Source organism: Pararge aegeria, chromosome 22, assembly GCF_905163445.1.
Source record: "Pararge aegeria chromosome 22, ilParAegt1.1, whole genome shotgun sequence".
NCBI lineage: Eukaryota > Metazoa > Arthropoda > Insecta > Lepidoptera > Nymphalidae > Pararge > Pararge aegeria.
Window position 1 is genome coordinate 7,508,191 of NC_053201.1, and position 16,709 is coordinate 7,524,899.

Genomic DNA, 16,709 nt, shown 5'->3' on the forward strand with positions numbered 1-16,709 from the left:
TCTTCTTCTCTTTCTGGGCCTGTCTCTTAGTTGGGTTCACCTGAATCGTCCGTTGTACGTGTAGCCGATAGTGCGGTTCTCCGCTGGATCGATCCAGCCAGCCAAGCTCTCTCCAGAATCTTAGCAGGCCGCCCAGGTCGCCGAGTACTTCATGAAGTGTTGCTGACGAGCCATGGTGTGCTGCGCGTTGTTTTAGTACTTCATTGCATTGGGGCATTACGTGTATCGGTGTTTCATTTGTCTACACGCAAGCTCTGCATAAAGGATTGTCAGTTATACCTAAAATGTAAAGATATTTGTTTAATGGGCAATGCCCTGAGATTAAGGTTTGTTTAGATGTAAACAATAAACACAATTATTGTTGTCTCTCTTTGTATAGAATGTTGTAGTAGATTTCCCTGTTTCGGTTGACCAGACAACTGAACTGGACTACGGGTAAAAGATGGGTAGAAGCGACGTTTATGTGTAAAATATTGCTTGCAAGAGTATGGCTAAAAGTACGTGCGTACTGAGTCATTGCATTTATTGTGATTTCCTGTTCCTCGTTTATGAATGATGAAAGATTCCGCCCTCTACAAATAGACTCTCATAAAGTTCTCCTTACAAAACGCACATTGACTACGCTCGATACTAATCATATACGAAAAAGAACCTAGAAAGGTCTACGGTTTCCTTGGACAAAAGTAAAGTTCAAAACATTTTTCATTCGAGAAGGCCTGTGACATATACTTGGAATACATCCATACATTACATATTTTTAAAGGAAAAGATCCTAAAAAGCTGAAGATTTTGTTAAATAACGTCTATCTAAGAATCTTTGCGATTGTTACAAGCAAGCTTTGTTCAAGAGAAGGGGTATATTTATAGATAGATTTGTCAACAGAAACAGCACTTCAGGGAGAAGAATGTCGTTGAAAAGCTTATGTAAAATTGATAGCTTGTATTGATCCAATAAGTTCATGCCGCTTGGAAATTTACTAGAAGCTGGTTTACACAAGAACACCGTAATATAACAGTCGCATCTATTGAGGACATAACGTCCAAAAAACCGTGTTGTCCTACAATAGTAATAAAAATAATATTAGTATTAAATTATTATTCCTATCCTTTTATCGATTCTTTTAATCATTAAGATTTATATATATACTTCTTTAACTGTTGAAAAATTACTGAAGGTAGTGCATCAAAGCTTCAAGTTTACGAGCAAGTTGCTAAATGACCATAAAAAAGTACTGAAATATCGAGAGGTACTCGTAGACAGTTAATTTAAACTTATATGCAGACTGTTATTCTTAACGGGTAGGCTGATCGGAATAATAATAATTAACAGCTAGTTTAATAGTGTTTTTTTTTTTAATAAAGCATTGTTAAGAATTAAGAAAAAGTACAAAAACAATAAATGATATAAAAGAATTAACATCTAGTTTAATACCAAGTAACTTTGATTATAAAGTTATATTTGTCAGGTCTATTATAAGAAAATAATGCGTATCTTATAACTTACTTCTTCTGACAGTAAAACACTAAACGACCTAGGTGATTATAACCGTTAATGCGCTTTTGGTATTCAAATTAAAATTAACGTTTTCTCCAAACGTGCGTCTATAGGTACATATTCTACATCGTATTCGTTAAAGCCTCCGTCAGAGCCTCTGTCTTTTTCACTCTGATGGAATTCAAATTACCTTATCGGCACGCGGTGGAGTACAGGTAAAACCGGTATTACATTGTAAAAATGTAGATACGCTAGGCTTTGTGGGTTTTTGTAGGTTTAGATGACAGTTTCCATTAGTTGCATTATAGACGTACCTCGTGTACCGGTGATGACGTTTATTTTTACGTCTCTTTTCAGCTTGGATGCTTCTCGTATATCTATCGCGGTAACGTATCGCCCTCCCACCCGATGGAGTAAGCGCGGCCGCCGATAGACCGTTGTACATACTATACTTTGACAGTCGAAGGCGGACGGTCGCTAACGTTCTTACGCGATTTGTATCAAAATTTTACGCCCTTATCACAAACAACTTAGTGAAAAGTTTAAAATTATGACTTAAAATACAATCTAAGTCGACCTAAAAGAAAACTTAAGTGTTTCAGCGATCTAATAAAGTGAACACTAATTTGATTAAAGCAAGTTATTTTTTTTTAATGTTTTGTGGAGTGCTTAGTGGGTTGATCAAAGTACCTTTTATAGCAGGATAGCTTGACAAAGCGGTACTTTGTGGAGGATTGGATGCCACCAGCGAAAAAGGTATGAGAAACCGGATATTGTACTGGACACCCGCTCAGCTAGTTTACACAATAATTATAATGTTGTCCATGTATTATAGAAAAAGTTACGAGTATTTCTCAACAAAAGTACCAACACCGGTCGCGTCGGCTCGAAGTACTATAATTTCGAAATGGTATAATCTTTGGTCACGCTAAGTTTAAATATTTGTGTTGGAGAAGGGGCTTGGTTTGTGTATAAGGACGCCACCCTTCGCGTTCATTTTAGAAGCAGGTGTGAGTTCCACAGGTGGATTTGATTTGAATGTGTTTAGTTTTTAATTAGCACCTATCTTTTCTAGGCATATGTGAAACAAACATGCCTATTATTTCGTTTACTTGCACTGTATGATTTATTACAGGTGATGAATTTTTGACAATTATACAAAGTATATTATTACAAATATATACTTTGTATATTTTTAGTAATAATAGACAACGTATGTCTACAGAGTAGTATATATAAGTATTATGCTCAATTCGAATTCAATTAAGTAGGTAGGTACAATACCTACGTGTAATGTTTAGCCTTAGCACCTCGATCTACCTTTAAGTTAATAATTTCCTTAGCGTACTTAACTATACATTGAACAATGGTTGACTATAGTAAATATTTTTAAATAATATAACCCATATACTATCTACTGAATTGCATATACTCATGTCTTCATTGACAGTTGTAATTTAACCATGAATTTAAGAGCCAAGAAAGTAAAGGGTTGAAGTAGGCATATACCTAGGTAAAGTTGCAAAAATGTTCCCAGTAGAGTGTAGCTACAATAAAAGGCTAGCAAATAAGCCAAAGCTTGCCAACTTATAAGAAAAAGTTAAACTTACCCAACCGGTAATGAAATCCTAAAATGGATGTATTACAAGATAATTATTATGCTACGAAAGGGATGTTTTAAAGCAACGCTGTCACATCTTTCTGCCATTATTCTAATGGGTTTTTAATTCGTTAATGACTCACCTTTATGACAGATAAGCCTCCAACCAGAAGTGCGAAGAATAGACGGATTTCCAGTAGGCTGGCTAAGATTTTGTAATCCCAATGCAGGATGCGAAATAAAAGACGAAATACGAATAGTTAACATAAGAAGGACTTAGCCAATTTAGTAAACAAAAATAACTTTTGGTGTCTTATATTCTTGTATATTGGCACATTAAATTGAACGTATCATTACCACAGATTACATAAACATGTAAGTGTATATATTATTATTAAATAACTTAAATGCACCCCCAGTCCCTAGTCCACACAATCGTGTTCCTTCTGTATTCTATCAAAATCCATAGTGGCATCAGACATCCTTATGTCAACCCATTCGCACGAAATGTTCTTATCTTCTTTTCTGATGCGAACAGCTGAAGAGAAGAACGCCCTTCTGGCATCAATTTTCCCAGCCACGCATAATTATAATATATACAAGGGAAGCACACTCTAATCTCATCTTGAGACCTCATCTTTACTTTCCATCAGACATGATATTCACTAAGCACAAAGTCTATTCTATAAAAAAACAGAAGTTTTGTAAATTAATAACTATATATACTTCGTCCTCTTACATTGTTTGCAGTACAGGTTACTTTGAAATTCAAAGTTTGATACTCTGTATGTTGATATACTCTGTACACCCGTACATTACGAGAATATTCTTTGATAGACCCAACGCCCGCATTTCCGCATGAACAGGCGGCGGTGGCCGCTTCCAAAGCGCGAACCATTTATTGGAGCAAACGAAGTATGGGTACCTACCTAACTAAGTAAACCAAAAAATGGCAACATATCGAAACCAAAGCTTTCATCAAACTAGGTTAGTTTATTTAATGCATGTCGTCAAAACTCCGGACTATATCTCATTTCACAGGACATATGGTCACTTTATTTTATAGCCTCGCCGATGTGTCATCGACATTGGCTCAAAATAATAATAACTTTGTTGTACTTTGGCAATCCGGATTAAAATTGAAATGGCCAAAATCGAACTTTTCAATTTTCACTTCCAATGAGCGGAAATATCAAATAATGAGAATGGAAATAATTTATTCCTACAAAGCGCTAGTTGGGTATTGTATCTATCTATATAAGTATTGAGCTAAGCTATTATCTAAGTGGATACCAAGTTTTTCTATACGGTTTAAGCTGTTTTAGTCTACCAACTGCATTAAAGTAAAACAGTCTGGCTTCAAAAAAAATTATGAGTAAATCACCTAAATATGCAATTTATCAGTGATTATGAAAAACTAGTAGATATTTTGCCTGAATTGCTATGGTAAGTTAATGTCCGCCAACCTGCATTGCATCGTAACGGGGTTGTGCTCTAAACCTCCTATGAAAGAACCTGTACCCGGAAGTGGTACATTATTATGTTGATGATGGTAAAGAGTTTACTTCTTGTTAAGAGTTAACCAAGTAATAGATTGATGGAGAGCGCTATTTTAAGAGTATCTCGACGTGATCATATCAGAAATTTGGAGATCCGTAGAAGAACTAGAGTTACCGACATAGCTCAACGATTCGAAAAGCTTAAGTGGCCATTGCCACTTCATCTTTTAGAATCGTGGAGCTATGTAAGCCGCCCATTGATGGGACACATAGCTCCGAGAACCGATGAACGTTGGGGCCCCAAGGTGCTGGAATTTCGACCCCGCACAGGTAAATGAAGCTTTGGTCGAGGTGGATAGACTAAATCAAATCGAGTCACTGGAAACCGCTGAAAAAAAGCGGCGAGGACTGTGGATAGTGCAACTCCCCACAAAAGACCTATGTCCAGCAGTAGTCTTCAATTGGTTGAAATGATGATGATGATGCATATCACGTTTTGTAGATGCTATAAAAGAGTGCGGTGGACATTACAATAAATTATCTAAAATCCCGAATGATACAAGTTCTTTGAACGGATGACTGAAAGTTTGCAACTTGTTTTCGACGTAGGCATGCAGGTAGTCGGACCTTTCCGCAAGGCGAGATTTTTTCTGTGAAACCTTTGTAAAAAGTTGAACGGTTGCGTTAGTGCAGCATTAGTTTCGAACACTTGTTGCAATTCTGCAGACGTTATTTGTTTTTATGAAGAAATACGATCTTACAAACTTCCGGAGCGTCATATTATAGCCTCATCATATCATATCCTTAACTGTTTTAGTACCAGTGGCCTAGAATTCCGTTTCTGGGTTTCAGTATCAGTATTAGTTACTATGATATTCGGATGGGTTATATCTTCCATTATTAATAAAAACGATATTAACTGCTTTCTCGCTAGTAGCTAGGTTGATACGTAAGGACTGTAACCTTCGCGGAATTTTAAGAAGTGTAGATAGGTTAGGTAGGTATAATTAAGTTCTGTATAACACCTATCGTTAATTTAATCGTGGCTTACTGTTTTTGTTTGAATTTTATTTAATAGTCACGACTAAAATATAACAACAAAACTTAATAGATGATAATTGATGTTAAATTTTAAAGTAGCTACCTATCTATTTTTTAAACTCAATAAACAAGTAGATACTAGTAGATATAATTATCTACGTTAAGCGGATTAAGCCTGCATGATACACAGGCTTAAAACATAGAAAAGTACGTAATTTAATAAACATGCTTAACCTTTTAAAGCCTGTCATGCGGACATGTTCCTAACGTCATGCAAAGAATTTTAATTTCCAAGGTGCAAACCAGCTGATATGATGCAGCCTCTCAAACATACCAGGGTGAGTGCCCTGCGCATGCGCCGCTTAAAAGTACAAAAGCTCGAACAAAAAATATACGGACATTTTTAGCATTCCATACTTTTACGTACATTTTTTTGTTTCATTTTCTTAAAGGGCACTTCAGCTTTTAGCACCTCATATTATTACCACAGTATAAATAAGAGATACAGTAATTCGACGCATTCGATCTTGTGATGAATGGCGACAGTCTAGACAGAGTCAAAACAGTGTATATAACAGGCTACGTAGATCCCGTACTATTGATGCCAGTAAGGGTCCATACCTCCGTAACACAAAGCACTGATCGCAAGATTGCTGTCTATTTACTAAAAGGATCCTAAATCCGTCTCCAGGGCGCATGTTATTTCTGTGCCAAATTTTCATCTAGATTGATGCAGTGCTGGAGTCGAACAAAGGAAATAACACCCACATCATCGTATTTATGATATTTGTATGGATATGGATATAGTAGATCTATTTATTGTCTCAGTCTGAAACGTCGAAGCGAGAAGACATCTTCTGCTCGACGTACCCCCTTCCCCACGATATCGTCGAGCCGAGGGGTTAGACATGGCTACTCATGGGGAGCTTTGGCGCTCGCCCCAATTCCTCGGAGACGCTGTGGCAACACTTAAGGTGATATATTATGAAAATTAAGCTTAATTTGCTATTCTCCGCGAACAGCAGGAGAATCTCCGAAACCGGAGCATCCTCAGGAAATGTTCTTGAGGAAGCTCCGGTTTCGGGGCGAAACGTGCGTAGATCCTCGGCAATAGGGCACATTCATACACAGATCTATTTGGTTGTGGAGTATACGGATTGAAGAAATTATAAATTACACCATACAGATTCTCCTGCTGTTTGCGGAGTATAGCAAATTAGGCTTAGTTTTCATAATATATTATGGATTTCCGCAAATAAAGCCTGCTTCTATCCAATACCCTTAAGATGGTTAACAGCTACGAAATACCTATTCAGACGAGTGAAGCATAGCGCACATGCTTAGGCAAATAAACATTCAAATATATCGGTCTCCTCATATTTTTTTCAATAATTTACGAGGATTGTAGTGCGAGGTGCGAGGAGTGAGAGAACCATAAGCGTGCAATACTCATGGTTAATGTACTTCACTTTTTCTCATTCATAGACTGGTAACTAAGAAATATTTTGTGAGTATTCATTTTGTTATTATGGATATAATTCCTCTGCTTCCATCGATTCTTATTATATAACAAAATGTAATTTTACAAAAGAAAAAAATAGTCTATTCTAGAGCTTCTTATTTTAGATGTATAAATAAACAAATTTTTACCCGCTACTTCGTTCGCTTGGAAATTTTAATCTATATATAAACCACTGATCGTATCGACATGAAACTACCACCATTCGATGCGAAATTTTTCCTAGATGGTTTATGGCTATCTATTTTTTGAATTCCAACATTCCTTCATTTTTTTATTGCTGTTTTACTTTTATGAACATTTATCCCGCTAATAAAAACAAAAGATAAGCATTTTCTCTTGATTCTTTTGTTTTCATGGATTTCAACAGAGTGTATTAAACGGATTATGGTTTTTTACATTCAGCTAAGAATCTACTCACGGTAGTGGAGAACGGCTGGACCAATTGGGCTTTTTTTTATCTTCAGAATTGTCAGGAGAAAGTTTTGTATGTAAGAAAATTTTAAAAAAGCCCGATAAAAAGTTAAAAATTTCGATGATAATCGAAGAATTCCCATCTATATAGTCACACACCACGAAATCTCGGGAACCATAAGACTTAGAAACGTGAAACTTGGTAGGAATATTACTTTTGCTATGTAGAGGTCAGCTATGAATAGATTTTAAGAAATTCATTCTCCAAAGGGGATTGCGGGGGCGTTAACAATGAACAATTCCCGTTTTTAAACTATAGCTCCTATAGACTTCAAATTTGGTAGGAATCTTCTGTAAGAGGTGTAGAAATAGGCTATGAACGAATTTTACCATAGCTCACCCCACAGGGGGTTGCGGGGGTGGGTATTAACAATTAATATTTTTAATTTTCCAGCTAAAGCTCCTACAAGCTCCAAATTTTGTAGGAATTTTCTATAAGTGATGTAAAAATGATATATGAACAAATTTTACGATATCCCACCCCAAAGAAGATTGCGGGGGCGTTAACAATGAAAATTTTCAATTTCCAAGCGATAGCTCCTATAGACTCCAAATTTAGTGAGAGTGTTCTATATGTAATATAAAAATGATCTTTGAGCGGATTTTACAATTAATCACCTCCAATATCGCGGGGGTGGGTGTTAACAATAAAAAATTTCAATTTCGAAATATAGCTTCTAAAAATTCTAAATATGGTAGGAATCTTTTATTATTCACATAAAGAACATCTCAAAATGGATTTCAATAAAGTCTACTTCCGACAGGAATTGCGGGGGTGGGTGTTAAAATCTAAAATTTTTATTTCTAACCTGTAACTTCTACAGACTCCAAATTTGGTGGGGATCTTCGTGTATGTAGGGATATTCGTGTATTTCCTTACAACAATCGTCTTTTTGGCAGCGGAGAAAAAGTCATTGAGAGGTTTCAAAAACTAAACTTTACATGTAGCTATCCAATCAACGGACTAAGAATTTTACATTCATTTTACTTTTGCAGACTACATAACCGACGAATTCTTTTATTGCGGGATCGCGGAAATGTAACAGATTAAAATGAATGCATTTTCCAAGCACATGAGATGTGGAAAAGAAATTTAGTTACTTATTCCAATAGAATTCATAAAAAACATGCACAATTAATTTTTTATAAAAAATTGATGTCACGGAGAAAATTTTAGTTAACAGAAAATTCGTCGCAATTGAACCTAGACAGATTTCAACTTCACATATGAGACTTGCAATGACTTTAACTTAAACTTTCAATGCTCATTTCAAATTTTTTTCTTCATGTCAATTATTATTAATTTTTGGAAGAAAGGCACGGAAATGTTATAATGATTGCACATTGAAAGTTACAATAAATATTAGTGAGAAAAATCACCTGGAAGAAAGATACAGGCTAAATCGATGGAATTTGGAATTTGAGTAAGTCTAAACAATATCGATGCTTAAAGTTCTATCCGCGGGGCCTATTTATGTTCATACAAAAATAAAAAAAAGGAGAATAATAAAAATATGAAAAAAAATAAATAAAAATGAAACATAAAATGTAATTTATTTCCTTTTTCAATTCGCCCAGCGAAGCGGGCTGGAAACTATTTTTGTACTATAGAGGTTATAATATGTGTTTTTTATTTTCCCCAAACTTTGTGTAGATCTAAATGTGGTTGAATTGAATGCCACATCAGAAAACAAAATCAAACGCAGATGAACTCGCGGGCAACAGCTAGTAAAGAATAAAAACAAATCCGGGAACCGTACATTTTTCAGGGATAAACTTGCTTCAATCTATCTCTGTGCCCAATTTCAGTCGTTCAGCCTATCTAAGGTGATTGAGTAACAAACAACCGCACCACATTGATCTGCTGCATTTTCTACTATAAATGCTTTACCTATTTCAACGGAGGTATACTATACAATGAGTATAACGTAACGTATATGCGACTCGGAACGCATTAAGCAAGCAACAAACTTTTGCATTTATTAGTAGGTCACCTATTTCAGTGATACAGTAAATCCGTTTTATTGCACCCAGATCGGTGATGCAAAACCGATCCACCGTTTGACATTTAATCGCAAATGGGAAGCGTGAAAGGAGGCTGGAATGCAGCGGATGTGCCTGTTTTTGCTTCAATGTTTTTGTTTCTAATGTCGCTTGCTACAACATAAAGCATTCCGACCATACCTCGTCAAGGTTCGGCTTATTTCCATATAAGTACTTGACGCTTCCTGAATAATTTAAGTTAGTACCTATTTATCACGTTGCGTTGATTGTGCTACCTTGAAGCAACGTCTTGTAGTAATTTAATAAATCGTACGTCACTTATTTAATTTTTTACTTTCATTAATATAAATATTGCTATCATTCTTTTGAGGTTATTTTTCATTACCGACGTAAACTTTTTATAAAAATGTATATACCTATTCGACGAATCTTCCCAAAAGATGGCTATTAAGTTTTCATTTCACTCCCCTGCCTGAATGTGTCTTTTTCGAACGTAGATTCTAAGATAGCTAATTAGTTTTTATTTCACTTCCTTGCCTAAATGTGTATTTCCGAACGAAGATTCGAAACAGCTATTAATTAATTACTTTTCCAAAGTGATGAAACTATGGAATAGAACAGACTATTTCTCAGACTTAAGCCTAGTTTGCACTATGTTAGTAATTTAGTCTTGTAGCATATAAACGAGTAGGTAATTTAGTAGCTAAACGTATCTGAACATTAAAAAATGTGCCAAGTAGGTTAATAAGTTATTTAGCCGAGTCAATCCATTTCATTCTTTTTTTTCCACCACGTTCGCACGTTCGTGCGTATTGGGTTCCTGGCTAAACGTAAAGTGTCGGGCATAGACGGTATGCACAGGGTATGCAGATGATACAAAATGAAGAAAATCTCCAGTACGGGTTATAAATACTTAAGGGTAGGCTTTTTGTAACTCTTACAATGCCTATCCTTAAGTTTTTTATAACTTTAACTCTGCACGTCACTGGCTAAAAGTTCGCTAGTTACTGCAAAATGAATTTTATTGCTTTGTAGGCTGTTCATTTTGCTAAACACCACTTGTAAACTGGACTGGAATACTGTGCTAACTATTTTTGGGCAGTAGCGAGGATTGTAGCTACTAAATTACGTTCTACTACACTTAAAATAACAAAGTGCGAACTAGGCTTAACCCTTTCAAACAAATAAACGCAGCGGCTAAATTGACTTTAAATTATCAGGTGATTCTAGGTACCGCTAAGTTATTATTAATGATTCTATCATGTGAAGGGAGGCTGGAATGTAATGGATGCAATAGAATTTATAGTTAACTATTCAGTGTCCATTCATTCGCTCAAGGTTTTAGGTTTATCCATATTTGTTATTTCCCGTTAAGAATTAATTATATATAGAAAAATCTACCATGGACGGATATTATTTCTTGCGTGCTTAGATATTTGCTGCTAAAACCTTTATAATAAGGTTTCAATACATTTGTTTTAATTTTTAGGTATTTCTTCCGTCACATTATCCGTCATAGTTTTCTTAGATAATAGGTATATTTTAATAAATTAATCTATCTTTAAAGAAACCTAACGACCAAGTCAAAGACTAAAACCATGAAAATGTTATTAGTAGTGTGGCAATTGGAAAACCGGTACGTGGGAACCTTTGATCAACACACACCAATTGTTGATCGGATCACAGGAATCAGCAAAACCGATATAAAATAAATAAACAACAGATTAAATCATAACCCTCCAAGAGTCGCATAAGAACAGAAATTTCCTAACTTACCATTTGGTTTTAAAATATACCAGAACTTTGCTGCTATTTTATCTTTTGTCGTTGATCTTGTATTGTGTATGTAGATCATAAATAAAAATACTATATATAGAAGTAAAAAAATCTAGCTAGTACGATTGATGATTGATCCGCTGATTTTGTTCTGGACCCCAAGAAAGTGTCGCTGGCAATTTACTTTAAAATCATGGCACTCCACTGCTCACTTAAGCCTCGTTTAAGTTTCCAAAACGGGCCAGTGAAATTTGGAATGTACGTAAAGCTAAGTGTAGTGTCACTTTAAGATTAGATTTTGCGAAAAAAAGGATTAAAAAATTTCTACAGAGAAAATAGTGCCTCGAAAGTGGACTACGGAGTATTTTGTAAGGAAGTTTCTCGCAAAATAACAATGATGAGGCTCTTTACTGTACTCGTTGAGTTGTTGCTCGGAAATAAACGTAGCATCAGAAATTTTTTATTTAATTGAACTATCGTTTTTATGACGGGTAGTGGCCGATTCAGAATTATAAAACTACTCTGGAATTACTGGTCAATCTTGGCTGGAATCCAATGTTTTCAAGTTATTCAAATTGTCCTCTTCCGTCCTCCAACGTTGATCGTCCTCTGACATGCGTAACCAGCATGCAACCAATACGTATGCATTTCGTTCAGTCATTATACTTAATTTTGTATAAGGTTCATTCAATCTCGATTTATATCTAGGTACTTGTAAAATCCTTACAGCGTCTGACCTAGGCATATGTTGGTACGCTGAGTGAATACAATCACACGAAACATACGTTGCCAAATGCCAAAGCACATTGACTAATACCAAATAGTTAACCGCTAACCACAGCACCAAATCCGAAGCTGCAAGGCATTGCAGTTAGTATTAGTTGGACGGTCGATAGGCCCGCTGCGGTATTCCCTTGCGTAACCAACACCTGTGCATACAGGCATTTAAAGCTTGTTCAGATGTGATATTTTACGCGCGATTTGGGCAGCTTGCACCGTATCACAGCGTCATGCAGTCACTCGTTACCTAGCTTTCGTGTAGGCCGCTCTTAAGTCGCGGCTTTATCGCTTCCCGGTACTAGATTTTTGGCGCGATTTTTCCTACCTACGTAAACTGTAGATGTGCGAGTGATGTCTGGTTTATTTAAGTGATTATTAAAATAACTGACTTTAACATAACTTGAATAGAAATTGCCCGAAAATAATACTTTTATGTAAGTTCATTAGTTCTAGATCATCAAATGTAGATTAAGTACAAATACACTTGCATAATATTTTTGACAGTGAAAGTATTATATAGTTCAAAGTACATATCGTGTGTTATAAAGAAGAATGGCTTACAATCGTATACGACTAGTTTGATTTTGCGTCTTTGTGATTAAAATAATATCTCAATTATTTCTCGCATAAATGGTGATTTAACGGTAAAATATGCAAGATGGAGCTCACTTGTGTCTTTATGAAGCACATCTGAGCCATACGACGACATTTCACGGTAATCTAGTAGCAAGTGATAGTGAAATGAGCATTTTGTTATAGTGATATGATGTGATAAGCGTTGATAGCCCCGTGCGTCGGAACTTGATATCCTTCTAGGGTGGCAGAGTTCAAATCCCAGCACACACCTTAAAGTTTTCTATGTTTGAAACGTTTTAAGTTATTAAAATAATTACTTGCTTCAAAGGAAAACATCGTGAGGAAACCTGCATACCTGAGAGTACACCATAATGTTCTTACAGGTGTGTGGAGTCCACCAAACCGCACTAGGCCAGCGTGGTGGACTACATCTCATTGTGGGCCGGTAAAAGGGGTTGATATGATGATGGTGATGATATGATGTCTTTCAATAATAATATGATTTTGTAAAAAACAACATGCGTTCAGATGTGAGAGTAGATTGCAATATAAACATTGGAGGTCCGTCAGGAAGATTGAAGAAAAAGTATAGATTTAGCCTTGCTTCTACTACTTCTATTCATGCTTCTAATACTACACACTATATTTGAATGTGTTAAGTGGGTTTTTCGTCTATATTTTCTCTCTGATAAAATAGATGGCCGGCCTGTCAGTTATACATTGATCGGGTCGTTGGGATCAACCAAAAGCGAATGACATAAAAATTAGTATCGCATCTATCTCTAATTTATTGTGCCTATTAAAGTAATGCTTATGATTCCATACTAATATTATGAATGCGAAGGCTGTTTGTTTGTTAGGTACCTGTGTTAGTCTCAACTGTTATACCGATCTTGATGAAATTTGGCACTTATGTAACCTGCATCCTGGATGGACATAATATTCAAACGGAAAAGCTACAGGTAAAATTTTAAGGACTTTTCAGGACTTTATCTATATAAAGTCCTGAAAAGTCCTTGAAAACCTGGGTCTTAAAAAGCTAAATAAACGCGGACGAAGTCGAACACAGCTAGCGTTGTATTAATCTTGGCACTAATGTCGATAGTATGAATACAATGACATGTACGTAATACGTTTTCACTCGCGAGATTAAGTCGCGCGTAAATGCCTCATCTAGTCAAGCTTTTAGACGTGGAACTCGAAACTACAGTTACACACGTTAGGAAAGTAGTAGTCGGTTGTAGTACCTTCTCACCCACGCTGACAACGGGGACACGTGGATATGTGTTAATGAAATTGTAAAGAAACTTGTAGCACAAACGTAATTGTCTGACGCATAACTAGTTTTTATTATTTACTGCCTTATAGCTTTCTTGGGAAATGTTTATGTTATGGTTTTTTTGTAAGCTCTATCATAAGCACTGCGCACTTGTACTATTTTCGCGTGCATAATATTTCCTACTTTCTGATATCCTTTGTTATATTCTAAACGTGATAGTGTGGTTATTTATCGTTTCTTAGTGCCATCACTAAGCAATCGATTAATTCGATTTGTGGCATAGAGTTAGTTAAAAGAGTGCAGAGTAACGAAGACTACTTTTTATCCCAGGAAAACGAACGGTTCCTACGGGGTTTGCAAAAGACTGTAATCAACGGGAATGGGAAACGCAGGCGACAGGTAGTACAGTATAAATGCGGAAGTTGCTGCGTGAAAGATTGACAAAGTATCAATCAACACAATCGTATGTAAATATAATATTTCTTTACGGAGATGAATATGATAGCTGTAAAATTACAGAGAGACATATTCGTCCAGCTAATCATCTCTTGAAATAAAGATGAAGAAAAAACAAAATCTAAAGTTGGTAATTTAATATTATTAGGCTTTTTAGGATAAAAAGTAGGTATAAACCCCTGCCGAGAATCTAACCCTGGAACTTCCACCAATTCACCGGAAAGTTCACCGACCGCTTTATCTAATCGGGAAACTAGATAATGTATAGAACAGAAACAGGATTTCTATAATAGTAAAGATAAAATATGTAACGTAATATAGAAGGACTAGTTGTTAATAAAATAAAATAATCGTACGGAAAAGTAAATTGCTGGGTTTATCTAAACGTAAACAATCTTGACATATTTTTTAAGGCTGTTAAAAGAAATGCTGAAATTGTTTATTTACCTGTTCATGTTAACATTTAGTTACCAATAATAGTTAACATTTAGTTTAAAAACCTAGAAAATCAAAGTGCCTTTGACATTTAACATTTTTGGAAACCTTTCGTTCAAGTATAACTTACATCCGAGCTGTTTTTTCAATCTATATTTACGTTGGTTTTTTAAATTTAATGAAAAACAATACTTTTTTAGACTTTACTTCTTCGCTTAGTGAAATGAAAGTTTAATATTGCAGCGGGAAATTTTCTAAATTATGTAACGCAATTTCACGCAAAATTAAGGTGCCATTATAGAAAAGTGAGCCTTGCTAATAAGCGTCGCTTTCGACAGCGGAAATTACTTCGCGAAACTCTGCTGGAGTATTCCGTAAGTGTCATAAGTATGCGTAATAAACTGAGATATATTAATTTTTGAGATGTACTTCTTGTTTAACCTGTTTTCATTTGAAATGCTTCTTGAGAAAGGTAAGCTACTTAATGTTAAGGCATAGAAGTTTCTTTAATAGAACTTTTAAAAAAACGTTACTTTGGCTTACACTATTGCAATCATAGGTATTTTTAACATTTGCACTTTTTACTGTTGATGTTATCGAGACATGACCAAATCAAACTGCGTCGTCAGCGGTATTCTTGCTTCATTGATGTTTGTTTTGCCCGTTTGTATATGCTTTGTGCCTATTTTCAATTCTTAGGATAACAGAATTCCTTGTCATTTTTGTTACTGCCAAACGAGCCACAGTTTTTAAGTCAAAAACCGGTGTTGCAGCGCTGATTTTTTTTTCGTAGGTGTTACTCGACATTTGGGAGAGGTGCCAACAGTAGTTTTGAGAAAAGTAGCACTTAACGAGGAATGTTAGTCGACTCGTTAGCAGTTTTTTTGGATGCTCACTTTGTACCTAGTAGCTAAAACCTATTAACATGACCTAACATAGTTTTTAATACTAAATGCTATCGTACAGAAGTTACTTTGCAAAATACTACAAAATGTTATAAGAATTTCGTTTAACTTACTATAATCGGTTTGGTGTATTTTAGAGATTTTGGAGCAACAAATTCTCCAAAGCAAATTTATTCGCACGATCCTCAAGAGATACATATATAAACTTATTGCATAGTTATTGGTGTTTTACAGAGATTTTGTAAATCTTAATAACGCGCTAGCTTGATCTCATTATACAAGTTAAAGTGGTAACAGACAATGAGCTTCCGGGACTTAATTATTTCCATGAAGCCCACTTTGAATCTTCACTAACCAACTTCCTGCTACAGATCCGCTTTTTTTCTTTCCACTGAGTAAGCAATCGATAACATAATCTTCTTGTATTTTTTTGATTCTAATTGGGACTATTTTCTTCTATAAAAGTCTTTTCTATAACAATAATTGCAGTCTCTAGTATGCATATTCTGGCATTTATTATTTTTAAGGGGCAAACCAAGCCAAGCAAGGGTTAGGGTGCTTTTGGAAAAACATCTACGCTAATATTATAAACTCAAACCTGCTAAACTGAGAAAGTTTTAAATTCAATTTTCAAAAAACATTATCGTGCCGGTTAATATGTTTTTTGAAGACAGTTATTGGTTGTACACTTTATGCGTCCAACTCTGAAAACTTCTACTGAATAAAATAGTGCTGAAGCTTATGTTCAAACTATTTCATCTCACGCACTACCAATTCAATTCGAAAAAAAACAGTGATATTGTGAGTTAGTAATATGGTTTCTAGCTTTTTATTTTGACTCTTTAATTTGAACATAGGTGAAACCGCTAG

At 35.4% G+C, this 16,709-nt stretch overlaps 1 protein-coding gene across 5 annotated transcripts in view; it reads left to right on the plus strand.

Moving 5' to 3' along the window:
• The first annotated feature begins 1,962 nt into the window (after nucleotides 1-1,962).
• Nucleotides 1,963-16,709, plus strand: part of LOC120633601 — a 63,778-nt gene continuing 49,031 nt past the window's right edge. For all 5 annotated transcript variants that reach the window (XR_005659200.1, XM_039903829.1, XM_039903830.1 and 2 more), the window contains exon 1: nucleotides 1,963-2,251. The gene's annotated coding sequence lies outside the window, so the exon portion shown is untranslated. The remainder of the gene's footprint in view (nucleotides 2,252-16,709) is intronic.